This window comes from Bubalus bubalis, chromosome 3, assembly GCF_019923935.1.
Source record: "Bubalus bubalis isolate 160015118507 breed Murrah chromosome 3, NDDB_SH_1, whole genome shotgun sequence".
Lineage (NCBI taxonomy): Eukaryota > Metazoa > Chordata > Mammalia > Artiodactyla > Bovidae > Bubalus > Bubalus bubalis.
The window spans coordinates 79520934-79537670 of record NC_059159.1 but is presented as its reverse complement, the minus strand read 5'-3'; the positions used below and the strand labels follow the sequence as shown (position 1 = coordinate 79537670).

Genomic DNA, 16737 nt, shown 5'->3' with positions numbered 1-16737 from the left:
GGAGATTCTGACACGAGACCTAGCGAGAAACAGTGAGCAGATGGTTTTGAGTTCTATCCAGTCTTCATCTGCAAGCTGGGGGAGAAGTAAGTGTCCAGTAAAGAGAAGCAGACCATAGTATATGTTCTAAGAACTAAACGGCAATGCCTCATTGAGGCAGCATGGGGACAGTTTTGAACACATCTGGCATTCACTGGCGATTGGACAGGGTATTAATATTGTAGGAAGTAATGCTTGAGGCTAGACTCTCTTAATTAGTAGCGTCCAAAAGAAAGTGGCACCCCACTCCAGTACTCTTGCCTGGAAGATCCCATGGACAGAGGAGCCTGGTAGGCTGCAGTCCATGGGGTCGCGAAGAGTTGGATACAACTGAGCAACTTCACTTTCACTTTTCACTTTCATCCATTGGAGAGGGAAATGGCAACCCACTCCAGTGTTCTTGCCTGGAGAGTTCCAGGGACGGGGGAGCCTGGTGGGCTGCCGTCTTTGGGGTCGCACAGAGTCGGACATGACTGAAGTGACTTAGCAGCGGCAGCAGCAGCAAAAGAACGTTCCATGATGATGGAGATGCTCACTATCCAACACAATACCCACTAGATATGATATGTGGCTTCTGAGCACTTGAAATGTGGCTAGTAAGATTAAGAAACTAATTTTAATTTTTATTTAATTAATTTAAATGTAAATAGCCACAAGTGGCCAGTGGCTAGTGTATTAGACAGTGCAATTCTAATTAATGTGGGTTGAAAGATATGATTCTTTAAAACCATGAGCTCCTTAAAGAATGGAGATGTGTCTTTGACAGTCACTCTGGCACTCAGCACAGTCTCTGACATATAGTAGGTTTTCAATAAATGTTTATTAACAGACCCTCAGCAGCCAGAAGAGGACTGGCTTTGTAATACAAAAGGTGACTGTAGAATTTCCCAAAGGGTATTTCAAAGCCTTAGATCCACAAAGTACTCTGGAGAGAAAGAATTCCCTGGTCACATATATCTGTATGTTCTATATCTTGCTTGGGGGATTAGGATCCATATTAGGGTATTAATGAAACCAGAATAGTTTTATTATTTCACTGTTTCCCATAGTTATTGGACCATGGAACCCCCCTTTTCACATAATACCTCTGACATCTCTTAGAACTAGTCGATTCTGGGAGAAATACTTTGGAGGATGTCAAAATAATGACAGGGTAGGAGGAAGACTTCCAGTGAATTCCTTGAAAAGCAGTGACCCCAATTTCTAGTACATGATCAGAAGGTAATAAATATCTACTGAATGGTCTGGAAATGATGGGCTTCCCAGGTGGTGCAGTAGTAAAGGATCCACCAATGCAGGAGATGTGGGTTGGATCCCTGGGTCAGGAAGAGCCCCTGGAGAAGGAAATGGCAACCCACTCGAGTATTCTTGCCTGGGAAATCCCATGCACAGTTGAGCCTGGCAGGCTATAGTCCATGGAGTCACAAAGAGTCAGACAACTGAGCATGCATGTGCACTAGAAATGACTCCCTTCCGATTAAAACCAGAAGCCATCTATAAACCATTCCCACTCAGCAAAGGTAAAGAAAGAAGGCAGAGTGTGGCTGGGAGGTCTTGGTATTCTTCACCTGACTATACTGGGTATTCCTGCCGAACTAGAAGATGATCTGACATATGAATTAGACAGAAGTATGTAATAGCAAATTAGAACAGAAATAATATGAGTTATTAACATATGCTAATGCTTCAAGATTCTGTACTTAAAAAATTTAAAGCAGGCAGCTAATTGTTGAATGATTAGAATATCAACCCACTTACAAAGTAATGATCAATCCAGAGATACAGATGGTGTGAACAAGGATGAAACATGGGTCCTGGATCATCAAAAAAGCAAGAGAGTTCCAGAAAAACATCTACTTCTGCTTTATTGACTATGCCAAAGCCTTTGACTGTGTGGATCACAATAAACTGTGGAAAATTCTGAAAGTGGTGGGAATACCAGACTACTTGACCTGCCTCCTGAGAAATCTGTATGCAGGTCAGGAAGCAACAGGTAGAACTGGACATGGAACAACAGACTGGTTCCAAACAGGAAAAGGAGTACATCAAGGCTGTATATTGTCACCATGCTTATTTAACTTATATGCATAGTACATCATGAGAAACACTGGGCTGGGTGAAGCACAAGCTGGAATCAAGATTGGTGGGAGAAATATCAATAACCTCAGATATGCAGATGATACCACCCTTATGGCAGAAAGTGAAGAAGACCTAAAGAGCCTCTTGATGAAAGTGAAAGAGGAGAGTGAAAAAGTTGGCTTAAAGCTCAACATTCAGAAAACTAAGATCATGGCATCCGGTTCCATTACTTCAAATAGATGGAGTAATAGATGGCAACATAGATGGAGAGTAATTTATGGCAAATAGATGGAGAAACAGTGGAAACAGTGGCAGACTTTATTTTCTTGGGCTCCTAAATCACTGCAGATGGTGACTGCAGCCATGAAATAAAAAGACGCTTACTCCTTGGAAGAAAAGTTATGACCAACCTAGACAGCATATTAAAAAGCAGAGATATTACTTTACCAACAAACGTCTGTCTAGTCAAGGCTATAGTTTTTCCAGTAGTTATGTATGGATGTGAGAGTTGGACTATAAAGAAAGCTGAGTGGTGAAGAATTGATGCTTTTGAACTGTCGTGTTGGAGAAGATTCTTAAGCGTCCCTTGGACTGCAAGGAGATCCAACCAGTCCATCCTAAAGGAAATCAGTACTGACTGTTCATTGGAAGGACTGATGTTCAACCTGAAACTCTAATACTTTGGCCACCTGATGTGAAGAACTGACTCACTGGAAAAGACCCTGATGCTGGGAAAGATTGAAGGCAGGAGGAGAAGGGGATGACAGAGGATGAGATGGTTGAATGGCATCACCGACTCAATGGACATGAGTTTGAGTGAACTCTGGGAGTTGGTGATGGACAGGGAGGTTTGGCATGCTGCAGTCCATGGGGTCGCAAAGAGTCAGACACGACTGAGTGACTGACCTGAACTGAACTGAGAGACAGGAAAAGAGAAAGGTCCTCTCTGAGAAGAAAAATGTGCACAAAAAACAAAACAAGAACCTGATTGAGACCAGGATAGTCACTTATGGTCTTGAGTTTTGCTAAGGCCTTAGTAAGAAAGGATTGGAATTAACTCTAGATCCACAACATAGTTTCAGCTAAAATTTATTTGTAGTTATTGTAAATACATACACTTATGATTACATTTACTAATCTATATATAGACCAGTCCACAGTATGGGTTAATCTCTTTGCAACAAATCTCTTCTGAAACTTGAACTTAGAAACAAAAATCTCTTAGATCTAGTTAAGCAGAGGAATTTGGATGGGAGAAATTCCAATCAAAACCATCAGTCATGCATGGTACCCTCTGCAGTGAGGTACCCAGACAAAACCTGTCCCTGCAGGGCTGAACATGTTACATGTGGGTGATCTGTAGATTTCATCATGTGCTCTAGATCTTCTCATTTAGAAAAGGGGCTTTAACGTGAAAAGTTGTATGCCTACTCTAAACATGTGCTTCCCAGGTGGCACTAGAGGTCAAGAACCTGCCTGCCAATACCATGCCTGGGTATGATCTCTGGGTTGAGAAGATCCCCTGGAGGAGGGCATGGCAAACAACTCAAGTATTCTTGCCTGGAGAATCCCATGGACAGAGGAGTCTGGTGGGCTATAGTCCATGGGTCACAAAGAGTCGGACAAGACTGAAGTGACTAAGCATGCACGCACTATAAAGATATCACCTCAGTGTTCACAAAGATGGCTGAATTCCCCGCTCCAGGAGGGCCCACCCCATATCCTGGGAAACTGTTTAGTCCACGTGACTGTGCACACCCCCCTCCAACTGCATCCAGAAAGGGCAAGTGCCACCACTGGCCACTCCTCTCAGCGTCACATCGCCTGCAGACCACCTTGCCTCTCTGAATGTCTCCATCACCGCGTGTCTGAGAAGGGGGTGCAGAGGGCAGGACCAGAGACAGAGAGAGCTCACTCAGAGCCCTTGGCCCTGGGTCCACAGCCTACTTGTCATGTTCACCTTTGGTCTTTGTTGGTCAGGCTTTTTAAAGCATAATGTTTGATTTTTCTGCTTATTATAAAAGTGATACATGCTTGTGATAGAAAACTTGAAAAGTTCAATAGGCATGTATTTGCCATATTTCCTTTCTCATCTATGATTAGATGACTCTGCTTGACACCCTAGTAGATATACATAGGATTAGAGTGATTTTCCAATACAGTTTTGAATTTTGATTTTATTACTTAATATTATGTGCTGAGATTTTCCCCTGGGCATCGTATTCAACTCTAATTGATTATATTATAGGCCCTGAAATAAAGCAAACCATATCTCACCCCTACCCAGTTAAAAAACAAAAACAAAACAAAAAACCCCAAACCAGCTATTTTCCATCCCATAAACCAGAAGCAAAAGCTTACTGGACATCAGCAAAGGATGAATAAACGGGAGTAACAAAGACATGTGGCAGGTTTTGCCCCATTGAGCCCACTAACTCGGCACAATGCAGTTCATTGAAAATAATCCCACATTCCTGTGCTATTTTTCAAATTGACACTTTAGAACATGTCTGCCAAAGCTCCTAAAATGGTCTCTGGCAGGCTCTTCCACTCAGCTGTGGGCATTTGGGTTGCCCTGAACAACCACCCCTAGCTGATGCCATGCTGGACACACATACACACACATTCCATCTAAACTGATAAAGTCCCGCAAATGCAAATCTCCAGCTACTCTCCATGCCAGGTATACCCGCTCTGCTGGCATGCTGGGCTTTAATTCATGAAAGAAAGAAAGTGAAGTCGCTCAGTCATGTCTGACTCTTTGCGACCCCATGGACTGTAGCCTACCAGGCTCCTCCGTCCATGGAATTTTCCAGGCAAGAGTACTGGAGTGAATTGCCATTTCCTTCTCCAGGGGATCTTCCCGATCCGAGGATCGAGCCCAGGTCTCCGGCATTGCAGGCAGACACATTACCATCTGAGCTACCAGGGAAGCCTTAATTCATGAAGACTTCATTAGGCAAAAAGGAAAGGTCACGTTGGACCAGAGACAATAAGGCTGGAGACACACAGTGTCGAAGACGATACTCTCTGTAAGTCAGGCTGGGGAGACTCCTGGTATGATTGCGTTCACATACGGACTACAGCCCCAGAGACATTAAATGCCTTGCTCAGCATCAGACAATGACTGCAGCAACATCATCGTGGAAGCATGCTTGTCAAGGCCAAATGGCCAGACTCGCCGGCTCAGGCTCTTTCTTCTCCAATGCCTGTGTCCATGCTGGGACCATTTGGCTGGAAGTGAGAGAACCCGCCTGACAAGAAGCAACCCTCAGGCCTCTGCACAGATGATGCTGCCAAACAAAAGGTCCTTTCAGAAGCCTCACAATGGCTCTTCCTTGCTAGCTATTTGAGGTAGTGGCTCTGGCGCATGAGAGAGGCTCTGCTTCTTTTCACAGTCCTGGCCTGATCTTGCCATTTCAGGCCAGCCTTGGCTACTGCACCCACCAAGTGTCCCCCAGGCGTGCATGGGCATGCCCTGGCCACCTCTTAGGGGCGCACAAGGTCATCGCGTGTCTGGGCTGAGATGAGGCGTGCTGGGTCTGTATGAGACAAGGCTTTCCAAGTCTTTGGCCTGCAAACTGCTGTTCTTCCATCTGGTCCTAAAGCACCCATTTTTCAAGCAGCGTTGGTGGCTGAAGCCTAAAATCACTTGGTGCATGAATCTCAATCGTCAGCCAAGAGTCACTGCCTACAAACTGGGAGAGTTGGGGAAGCTTGGGGGTGATAAGATGGCAGTAAGGAGAGTAATGAGGGGTGGAGAAGAACATGGGTTGGATGTTGAGAAATCGCCCACCATGCCTGTTTGAACTAAAGATAACGAGTATAGGAAGCAGATGGAATAACACATGTAAAGACTGTAATGAAACATGTGGAACTCAAGAAATTGAGCTATTGTTTATTTCTTGAAAATGAGTGTGTGCCATGCACATAGTGACAACTGAATGATGGGGTGTCACACGGTGAAGTGGGAGGGCTGAGGAGTGAGAAGGGATGAGGCTGAGTTACTTTTTTCCCCTGAGGCCCTCCTGTATGAGGACCTTTATTTACTTCCCATCTCCCTCTCTAAGTCTTCTTTCTTCCTCACCCCATCAGCAGTGGTGGGGGTGGGCTTGGGGCCAGGGTGGAGGCCAGGAGGGAACACTCAAAATCGAGAAACACCTCACAAAGAAACAGTGTCACCCCCAGTTTGTTCCTTGGGTCACCATCTCCATGAGATGTTAATGAGTAATAACAAAAAATTTCCAGGACTTCCCTGGAGGTCCAGTGGTTAAGAATCTGCCTTGCAATGCAAGGGACATGGGTTCAATCCCTGGTCTGGGAACTAAGATCGCACATGCCGTGGAGCAACTGAGCCCACATGCCACAGCTACTGAGCCCTAGCGCCCCGGAGCATACCACGACTAGAGAGTCCTGTGCGCCACAACGAAAGATCCCCCATGACACACAGCGAAGATCCTCAGTGCTCCAACTAAGGCCTGATGCAGCCAAATAAATAAATATTAGGAAAAAAAAAATTTCAGCAGCCAAATGCAATTAAATTGGGAGTGGGGATGGTGCTACAGAAAACCAAACCAGTTTCTCCACTGGATGACTTCGCAAGCCCTTTGCTCTGTAAATCTTGGGTCTTCAAAGGGTGAGGGTGATACAGCATTTTGTAAACTCATTTGATCAAGAAAAGAAAATCCATTTTTCACTGATCAGTTCTTGGGATCAATATCCTGAGGAATATTCTTGGCCAAAACAGATCCTTAGATTTTTCTTCTTGGCTTGACTTTCCCACCTCACTGAGCTAGCCACCCCCATCCTCCAGGAGAAGAGATGATGTGCTAACAAGAGAATTTTCCTAATTTGAGAGTAATTGTCATCTAGAGTCTTGCCCCCCTCCCTCAGAGGAGCACTGAGATCACCTGAGGGCAAAATGAACCGAGTGTTTATCAGGGGCACAGAATCAGAATCTGCACTGTGGTGAGATGCCCAGTTGATTCATATGCACATTGTATTTGAGAGGGAGGAACTTCCCTGGGATTCCAGTGGCTAAGACCCTTGAGCTCCCAGTGCAGGGTACCAGGGTTTGATCCCTGCTCAGCAAACTAGATCCCACATGCTACAGCTGAGACTTTGCGTGCTGCAACTAAAGATTCCATGTGCAGCAACTAAGGCCCAGCACAGCCAAATAAATACATGGCTATCTATTTTTCAAAAGTTTGTAATGGAGACCTAGGGTGCTTGGTCCTGGGCACTAACCTCAATGATTCTGTTTTGGTGTATCTGGGGTGAGGCTTGGGTAAGTCCATTTTAAAATATCACCTCCAACAAATTCTGATGCAGCCGTGTGTGGACTCCTATTGAGAAACACTGACTTAATGTAAAAGCTCCTACGGCCCATGGACAGAGGAGCCTGGCAGGCTGTTGTCCATAAAGTTACACAGAGTCAGACACAACTGAAGCGACTTGGCACGCATGCAGACTCATGGCCCAAGTGTTCTCAGGCGCTCAGTCATGTCTGACTCTTTGCAGCCCCATGGACTGTAGCCCTCCAGGCTCCTCCATCCATGGGATTTCCCAGGCAAGAATACTGGAGTGGGTTGTCATTTCCTCCTCCAGGGGATCTTCCCGACCCAGGGATCAATGCATCTCTTGTGTCTCCTGCATTGGCAGGCAGATTCTTTACCACTAGCCTCACCTGGGAAGCTCTGCTATAAAGTAACAGAACAGCCCTGTGCTAACACTTGGTTTCGTGGCAGCACCTCTACAAGGTAGGTGACGGTATAATCATTGTTAGAAATAAGGCAATGGAGCCCTGGAGAGAGATGGTGAAAGTGCTGGACCAAGGTCACCCAGGGGTGAGCAGGTCATCAGGATGAACAAGGACACTCCTGTCTTTCCTGCCTGCCTCGCCAACCTCTCTCCTCCTCCTCCCTCCTCTGTTCTTTATTCACCAGCTTCTGCATGGCTAACAGCCCTCTCCGAGTCTGCTTTTGTCTTTAGTGAAAAGCTATCAAAACACTGTTGCTCCCGGTGCTGGCTAATGACTGCACCTGATTAGCGCCATTCTGTCAGCTGACTCCCAGGCAGCCCGGCCAGCCAGCAGCCTGCTTATTCAATCAGCGCCTGGCCCATTTGCTAATTACCAGCTTCATTTGGGCTCATTTCCTTGACTGTGAACTTGCTCGAATTCAAATCATCTTCAGCTGTTGCCTTTACAGGAGAACAGAATCATTTGTCATATCTGTCAATGCTCCAGCCTCCCTTCCCTCCTGGAGACTCAATGAAATCCCGTGTGTCCCCAGTTCCCAGGCTGCTGCTGATCAGCGGGTCCCAATGGGAGCCGTGAGGCAGACCCTGTGCACAGGCGGACGTGCTGGCCTTCTTCACTGGGCTGCCAGGGTGACCTCTTCCCTGCTTCTGAATCCCAATTGTATTCCCACTTGGAGGCCTGACAGAGTGGCCTACTGTCCCCCCTCACCAGGGATGGAGGGTTTTCCCAGGATTTTTTGTGATAAACCCAGGAGACTGCATCACTGTAGACCTGGCCCACCAGGACATACAGTGCGAGAGTGTTTGACATCCTCCCAGGAGCTATAATTGGGGTCTAGATCAGAGAACTGACCGGGAATTGAGGTTCCATCGTTCTCTAGCAGACCTGATACTAAGGATTCGCATCTCTCTCTTCAGTGCTCTACACTTCATTTTGCTTTTGATCTCAACTACTAACTCGGTAGGATGAAGCTTTATTTCCAACAGTGGATAAGTGGAGGTCTGCAGGCATGTTCTGAGATGAGGGTGGCACCAGAAAAGGAATGATGGTGTGTAACCCCTTTAAACGGAGGGGCCTCATCCTCCAGGGACTCTTCCTGATTCAAAACCACATTAAGCATCTTCAGTGGCTAAGTCAAAGATCTCTCTTGGAAAATGTCACTTGAAAATAAACAGGTTATTTTCAAACATCTTTTGATATTGATTTCTAACATATTAATAATTCCACAGTGATAAGTGAAAAGACTCTGTATGATTCCAATACTTCTGTTTTTGTTGTTCAGTCACTAAGTTGTGTCCGAATCTTTGCAACCTCATGAACTGCAGCACACCAGGCTTCACTGTCCTTCACTATCTCCTGGAGTTTGCTTAAACTCATGCCCAGTGAATCAATGATGCCATCCAACCATCTCATCCTCTGTCGCTCCCTTCTTCTCTTGCCCTCAATCTTTCTCAGCATCAGGGTCTTTTCTAATGTGTTGGCTCTTGGCATCAGGTGACCAAACTGTTGGAGCTTCAGCAACAATCCTTTCAATGAATATTGATTTCCTTTAGGATTGACTGGTTTGCTTTCCTTGCTGTCCCAGTGTCTCTCGAGTCTTCTCCAGGACCACAGTTCAAAAGCATCAATTCTTTGGCGCTTAGACTTCTTTACGGTTCACCTCTCATATCTGGACCTGACTACTGGAAAACCATAGCTTTGATGCTATGGATCTTTTTTGGCAAAATGATGTCTCTACTTTTCAATACCACTAGACTATGAAATTTTTGCACCTTGTTTTATGTACCTGGATATGTTCCAGTGTGTCCTGGTTTACAGCCTATGGGAACTTGAGTAGAATTTGTATCCTATTGTTGTGTGAAAATTGTATAAATCTTAATTATGTTGAAGTGGTTCATGGCGCTTTTCAGGTCTACTATATCCTTCCACTTCACTGTATATTCATTCTATTAATTTTCAAGAGTTTGATATTAAAACTCCAACTAAAAATCTTAATTTATCTACTTAAAAAAATAATTGTAATATTTAGTGGAACTAAATGTAACCTTGTTCTGTATTTTCCAAGTCTCCTGTAAATGTGTTCTCATACTATCATAATTTAAAAAATAAAAAAGAAAGAGAAAAAAAGCCACATTAAACATCTATTATGTACTTGGCAACATCAACAACATCAACTCGAAGAGCTGACAAGCCACGGAAGACGCTGATACAAATACAATGAACTATATCTGTTACAAGGCTACTGAGGAGTCCCCAGGACGGCAAAAGGCCATGAGAGCCGGGGAAGGCAGAATTAGGGTAACTCTGCTTACTATGTGCTGGTCACTGGCTTCCCTGGTGGCTCAGAGGTTAAAGCATCTGCCTGGAATGCGGGAGACCCGGGTTCAATCCCCAGGTCGGGAAGATCCCCTGGAGAAGGAAATGGCAACCCACTCCAGTACTCTTGCCTGGAGAATCCCATGGAGGGAGGAGCCTGGTGGGCTATAGTGCATAGGGTCGCAAAGAGTCGGACACGACTGAGCAACTTACCGTTATTGTTACTGTACATTCATTATCTCATTCAACAGCCAATATTTCTTAAGCACCTATCAAGTTTCTTAAGCACCTAACCTGTTTAAATTTTGAAAGTGAAAGTGTAGTCGCTCAGTTGTGTCCAACTCTTTTTGATCACATGGACTGTAGACCGCCAGGCTCCTCCATCCATGGAATTTTCCAGGCAAGAATACTGGAATGGGTTGCCATTTCCTCCTCCAGGGCATCTTCTCAGCCCAGGGGTTGAACTGGGGTTTCCCACATTGCAGGCAGATTCTTTACCATCTGAATCAGCAATTCTATTAATATATACCTATTTTTCAAATGAGTAAAATGAGGCTTTGAAAAGCCTTGCTCAAGATTGCAAGTTGGTGAATGAATGGTTCAGGGCTTGAACCCAGAGAGTCTGATCCTTGTCCTTAAGCAGTCTGAGACTGAACCTCCTACCATTGTGGGATGCTGGGCCCTCAACACAACCCGTGCGGGGTAGCTGGCCCACAGCAGACAAAGCAACACAGTGGGCTCTGGGTGCAGAGGAGTGTGGCTGTGCATGGCGGAAACATGGCAGAAAGAAACACGAGGTGGGGTTTAAGTGTTCTACACTGTGGAATCCCAAGGCGCGACATTAGGAATGTCCCACTGGAGGTGTGGGAACTCTGGGACTGCTGATATTCAAAAGGAAACTGGCTGGACAAGTGCTGCCCTTCTGGCCTCTAGCTGCATTCGATTCTAAAGAATGCACTAGAACAGGAAGCCAAATGCCTGACTCCTTCATAATCCTTTAAAGGCCAGAAAATGAGTGAGATTCATTATATTTTTTAGACTGCATTTGTCAATTCTCAAAAACTTATCTTTTTTATACAATAAGAACATCTGGGTAACTTGCTTTGCATATCTAGGGTAATTGATATATGCAAATCAAATAAAATGTGTTCATTTGATATAATATGACTGATTTTAATGTCAACATATTAAATCATAAAATTATTAAACATTAAATTAATAATTAATATTAAATTAATAACTGGCAATAGTAGAATTGGAAGTTCGTTGTTCAAGCACTGTTAATTATTGAAAATGCTCATTTCAGTAATAACAATCCACAGTGCAGTATTCTTAATGGATCCTGAACTGTGCTAAGTATCCAGACTGAAAATATATAATGACTGTCTTTAGAAACACCCTCAATATCATTTTCTGTTACTTTGTAGGTTTTGGTTTGTGGGAAATGAATACCTAATTTCAGACAGTTAAGCATTAAAAGCACTTGTTATCAATATGTACAAGCATTGCAATTAATCTCCCTGTAATTAAAATTAACAAAACAGGTAAGAAGGCTACTGTTTCAAGCAGAATTTAAAGAACTATAAACTTCTGGGAAGAAAACTGATGTTCCTTCTTGCTCACAACCACTGTTAATAATTCCTGGTCAATCCAATCACTCTTTGTTCCCCATTCCCCCAGAGAGGCTCTTCTCTAGAACACTGGGTTGTCCCAGGCCTTTCTGTGACTCAGATTTCAAGCACCTGGCACTGTTGGGTGTTCAAATCCCTGGGGCCCTTCTTCAGTTGTAGAAAATACAGTTGACCCTTGAACAATGTGAGGGTAAGGGGACCCAACCCTTTGTGCTGTTGAAAATCTGAGTCTCGTGTATAGTTAGGCCCTCCATGACCAAGTTTCCTCTGTATCTATGGGTCTGCATCCACAGATTCAACCAACCTTGGATGGTGCAGTAATACAGTATATCAGGCATAGTTAGTGTTAGTTTCTCAGCCGTGTCCAACTCTTTGCGACTCCATGGACTGTAGCCCAACAGGATCCCCTGTCCATGGGATTCTCTAGGCAAGAATACTGGAGTGGGGTGCCATTCCCTTCTCCAGGGGATCTTCCCACTCAGGGATCGATCCCAGGTCTCCCACACTGCAAGCAGATTCTTTAACATCTGAGCCACCAGGAAAGCCTGCGTATAAGTGGACTTTATATGCAGTTTGAACTTGTGTTGTTCAAGGGTCTGCTGTAACTGAGAGTGTGCTGATGCAAAGGAAAGTTTTCTCTACTTGCTTGGTTTTTTTTGGTTTGTTTTATTTCTGGGGAGCAAAGTTCTTGACTCATATTTTTACTTATGACCTCACTCATCTGCTAACTTGTTTTTTATATTGCCTGCTTTACAAAATTGTTGTTTCTTGCATTACCATATGTGTAACTGAATGTCTGATATAATGATGATATATAGTTCTATAAGAGATCAATGATTGTACTAGTGTAACTCTAGATGTGTGAAGACACACTATGAGGGAATATTTTCCTGGACCATAAGAGACTAGTAAGACAGGTGGCTCAGAGACTTTGGGGCACTGTTAATGAAACAATAGAAAGGGAAAGACTAGAGCTCTCATCAAGAAACTTAGAGAAACCAAGTGAACATTGCATGCAAAGATGGGCACAATAAAGAAAAGAAACGGTATGGACCTAACAGAAGCAGAAGATACTAAAAATAGGTGTCAATACACAGAAGAACTATACAAAAAAGACCTTCATGACTCAGATAACCATAATGGTGTGATCGTTCAGCTAGAGCCAGACATCCTGGAATGCGAAGTCAAATGGGCCTTAGGAAGCATCAGTATGAACAAAGCTAGTGGAGGGGATGGAATTCCAGTTGAGCTATTTTAAATCCTAAAAGATGATGCTGTGAAAGTGCTGCACTCAATATGCCAGCAAATTTGGAAAACTCAGCAGTGGCCACAGGACTGGAAAAGGTCAGTTTTCATTCCAATCCCAAAGAAAGGCAATGCCAAAGAATGCTCAAACTATTGCGCAATTGCACTCATCTCACTTGCTAGTAAAGTAATGCTCAAAATTCTCCAAGCCAGGCTTCCATACGTGAACCGGGAACTACCAGATGTTCAAGCTGGATTTAGAAAAGGCAGAGGAACCAGAGATCAAATATCTCAGAAAAAATTTACTTTTGCTTTATTGACTATGCCAAAGCCTTTAACTGTGTGGATCACAACAAACTGTGGAAAATTCTTAAAGAGATGGGAATATCGGACCACCTGACCTGCCTCCTGGGAAATCTGTATGCAAGTCAAGAAGTCATAGTTATAACTGAACATGGACCAACGGACTGGTTCCAAATTGGGAAAGGAGTACATCAAGGTTGTATATTGCCTGGAGAATCCCAGGGATCGGGGAGCCTGGTGGGCTGCCGTCTATGGGGTTGCACAGAGTCGGACACAACTGAAGTGACTTAGCAGCAGCAGCAAGGTTGTACATTGTCACCCTGCTTATTTAGCTTATATGCAGAGTACATCATGAGAAACCCTGGGCTGGAAGAAACATAAGCTGGAATCACGATTGCTGGGAGAAATACGAATAACCTCAGATATGCAGATGACACCACCCTTATGGCAGAAAGCAAAGAGGAACTAAAGAGCCTCTTGATGAAACTGAAAGAGGAAGTGAAAAAGCTGGCTTAAAACTCAACATTCAAAAACTAAGATCATGGCATTCAATCCCATCACTTGATGGCAAATAGATGGGGAAACGATGGAAACAGTGACAGACTTTATTTTCTTGGGCTCCAAAATCACTGTGGATGGTGACTGCAGGCATGAAATTAAAAGACGCTTGCTCCTTGGAAGAAAAGCTATGACCAACCTAGACAGCATATTAAAAAGCAGAGACAACTTTGCCGACAAAAGTAAGTCTAGTCAAAGCTATGGTTTTTCCAGTAGTCATGTATGGATGTGAGAGTTGGACTATAAAGAAAGCTGATCATTCAAGAACTGATGCTTTTGAACTGTGGTGTTGGAGAGGACTCTTGAGAGTCCCTTGGACTGCAAGGAGATCCAACCAATCTTAAAGGAAATCAGTCTTAAATATTCATTGGAAGGACTGATGCTTAAACTAAAACTCCAATAACTTGGCCACCTGAGGTGAAGAATTGACTCATTGGAAAAGACCCTGATACTGAGAAAGATTGAAGGCAGGAGGAGAAGGGGACGACAAAGGATGAGAGGGTTGGGTGGCATCACTGACTCAACGGACAGGAGTTTGAGCAAGCTCCTGGAGTTGGTGAAGGACAGGGAGGCCAGGCTTGCTGCAGTCCATGGGCTCACAAAGAGACACAACTGAGTGACTATACTGAACTGAATGAGGCTGAGTTCAATAACAGCACGTGGGGTGGCCTATTGTTGAACTCTTCACCAGACCTGGCAATGAGGGTTCCTAGCACCTGAGCAGGAAATGAACCTGGGCCCTGGCAGTGAAATCACCGAGTCCTAACCGCTGAACTGTCAGGTGTAATTCCCTCTACTTATTAGCTTACACTCAATTCTATCTTACAATGACCTTCATATTTCCATACGTAAAGAAGAAATTAACATTCTCCTCTCTCCAAATGGTGTTTCTGCTCCTTTGGCTCAGAGAAACCCAAACATGGGTGTTGGGAAGAATCTCTTCCTCTAAGAGCACCTTTAGGGAAGGTGTCCCCCTCCACCTGAACATATCAACTGAACAAAAGTGAACCAAACTCCCCGGAAGCAGACCTATATTTTGGAGATGAGAGTGCTTGCTCTAGTCTCTTCATTCACCCACCCCTGTCCATTCTGTCCTAGACATTTCCTGAAACTAGCTTTATCAATTCCTTCCAAGCTTTTAACTCCCTTTGCTATTTGCACAACCTTTTCTGTTTACTCAAAATAGCCTTTCTACAAATGAGCAAAACTCCATCATGATATGTTTTAGCTTCTTTCCACACCACATGTCCAACTGAATTTGGAGACAATTTAGTTCCTGCCAAGAGCTTTCTAGAAAGTGGTTGTGAAAGAAAATGAAGAAAGTGAATGCTTTAGCCAGTGATATAACACAAGACCCAGTAAGTCTTGCTTTGTTCCAGAACTCGAGTGATGCACAGAAAATATGCTTTCTGCCATGTATTCCAAAGCACAATATTAATAATAGATTTCAAGTTGAGAAACTCTAAAAGTGATGTATAAAACATCTGTTCATTCCCTAGTGTCTTCTTTGCCAGATACAGGAACTCTAAACATGCATTAAACATGCCTTCTGGTTTTTGTATTTTGATTCTTTAATATCCGGGGCCTTGCTAAAAATGGAGGGATGGCCCTGATCAGGACTCACCAATTTCTAGAGATAGTAACCAACTCATCCTCGAGCTGTTTACTCACCAGTCAATACAAACTAACCAATCCAAGGCCCACTCCCCAAACCACCTCCTCTATGGCTGCTCACACTTAGGGCTAAAATTCCTTTTCTCTCATCACCCTAGGGCCAGGTGAACAGCTTGGGGCAGCCCCTTTGCCCCAGAACCTTCTGAAATGATTCAAATCAGTCCATGTTTAGCCTTGTTACCCTGCCTCGCCCATTCCTTCCCAGGGAAACCACAACAAAGGTGCCATGTTTTCCCTCCAACCTGTGTCCTTCCTGTATGGTTCTCATGCTGTGGTGTGCCCCCTTCTTTGGGGATCTGTGAGTAAAACAAACTGTTTTTTTAATAGCATCATCTCTTGATCTGTTGGCCTCACCAGACATAAATTATAACCTATATTTTAAGAACATGTGAGACTTCCCTGGTGGGCCAGTGGTTAAGAATCCTCCTGCTAAAGCAGGGGACATAGGTTCAATCCCTACTCCAGGAAGATCCCACATGCTGGGGAGCAGCTGAGTCCATGTTCTAGAGTCCGAGAGCCACAACTAATGAGCCCATGGGCCACAACCACTGAAGCTCGCATGCCTAGAGCCTGTAGTCTGCAACGTGAGAAGCCCATGCACCAGAATTAGGCAGTAGCCCCCACTTGTCATAGCTAGAGAAAACCCCAGTGCAGCAATGAAGATCCAGCACAGTCAAAAAATTAGATCCGTCAATCAATCAATCTTTGAGAAAACAAACAAACAAAATGTACATAAAGAATAAGGAAGACAGGCTAGCAAAAGACTAGCCTGGCCCCTGCAGTCTGGCCATTGTTCAAGCGGACTTGGATCAAAGTTAGTTACTCTGTCAGTTATGTTTACCAAAACTGCCACTTTGAACTGTATTAGAGAAAAAGCATGATTTTTCCATAAAGCACTGTAATTATACGGGCTAAGACAGCACTCAATAGAGCTGTTAAAGATAGCTGTGATGAGGGTGTCCATAGTATGATACGTGTTACAAAAGATGCAGGGTTTTTTAGGGGCCTTGACTTCTAAAGCACAGTTTGAGTCCAGCTGTAAAGATGGCTTATAAAGAAAATAAAAGAACTCCTCATTTGCCTAAACAATAAGAGTAAAGTGTTTTCAACCAAGTGTTCTCAATTCTCACA

General features: G+C 44.1%; 1 protein-coding gene across 4 annotated transcripts in view; it reads right to left on the bottom strand.

The window, feature by feature from the left end:
- The window catches only part of MOB3B (MOB kinase activator 3B), a 239896-nt gene that overhangs the window by 51100 nt on the left and 172059 nt on the right, over window positions 1-16737 (bottom strand). The window lies entirely within an intron of this gene.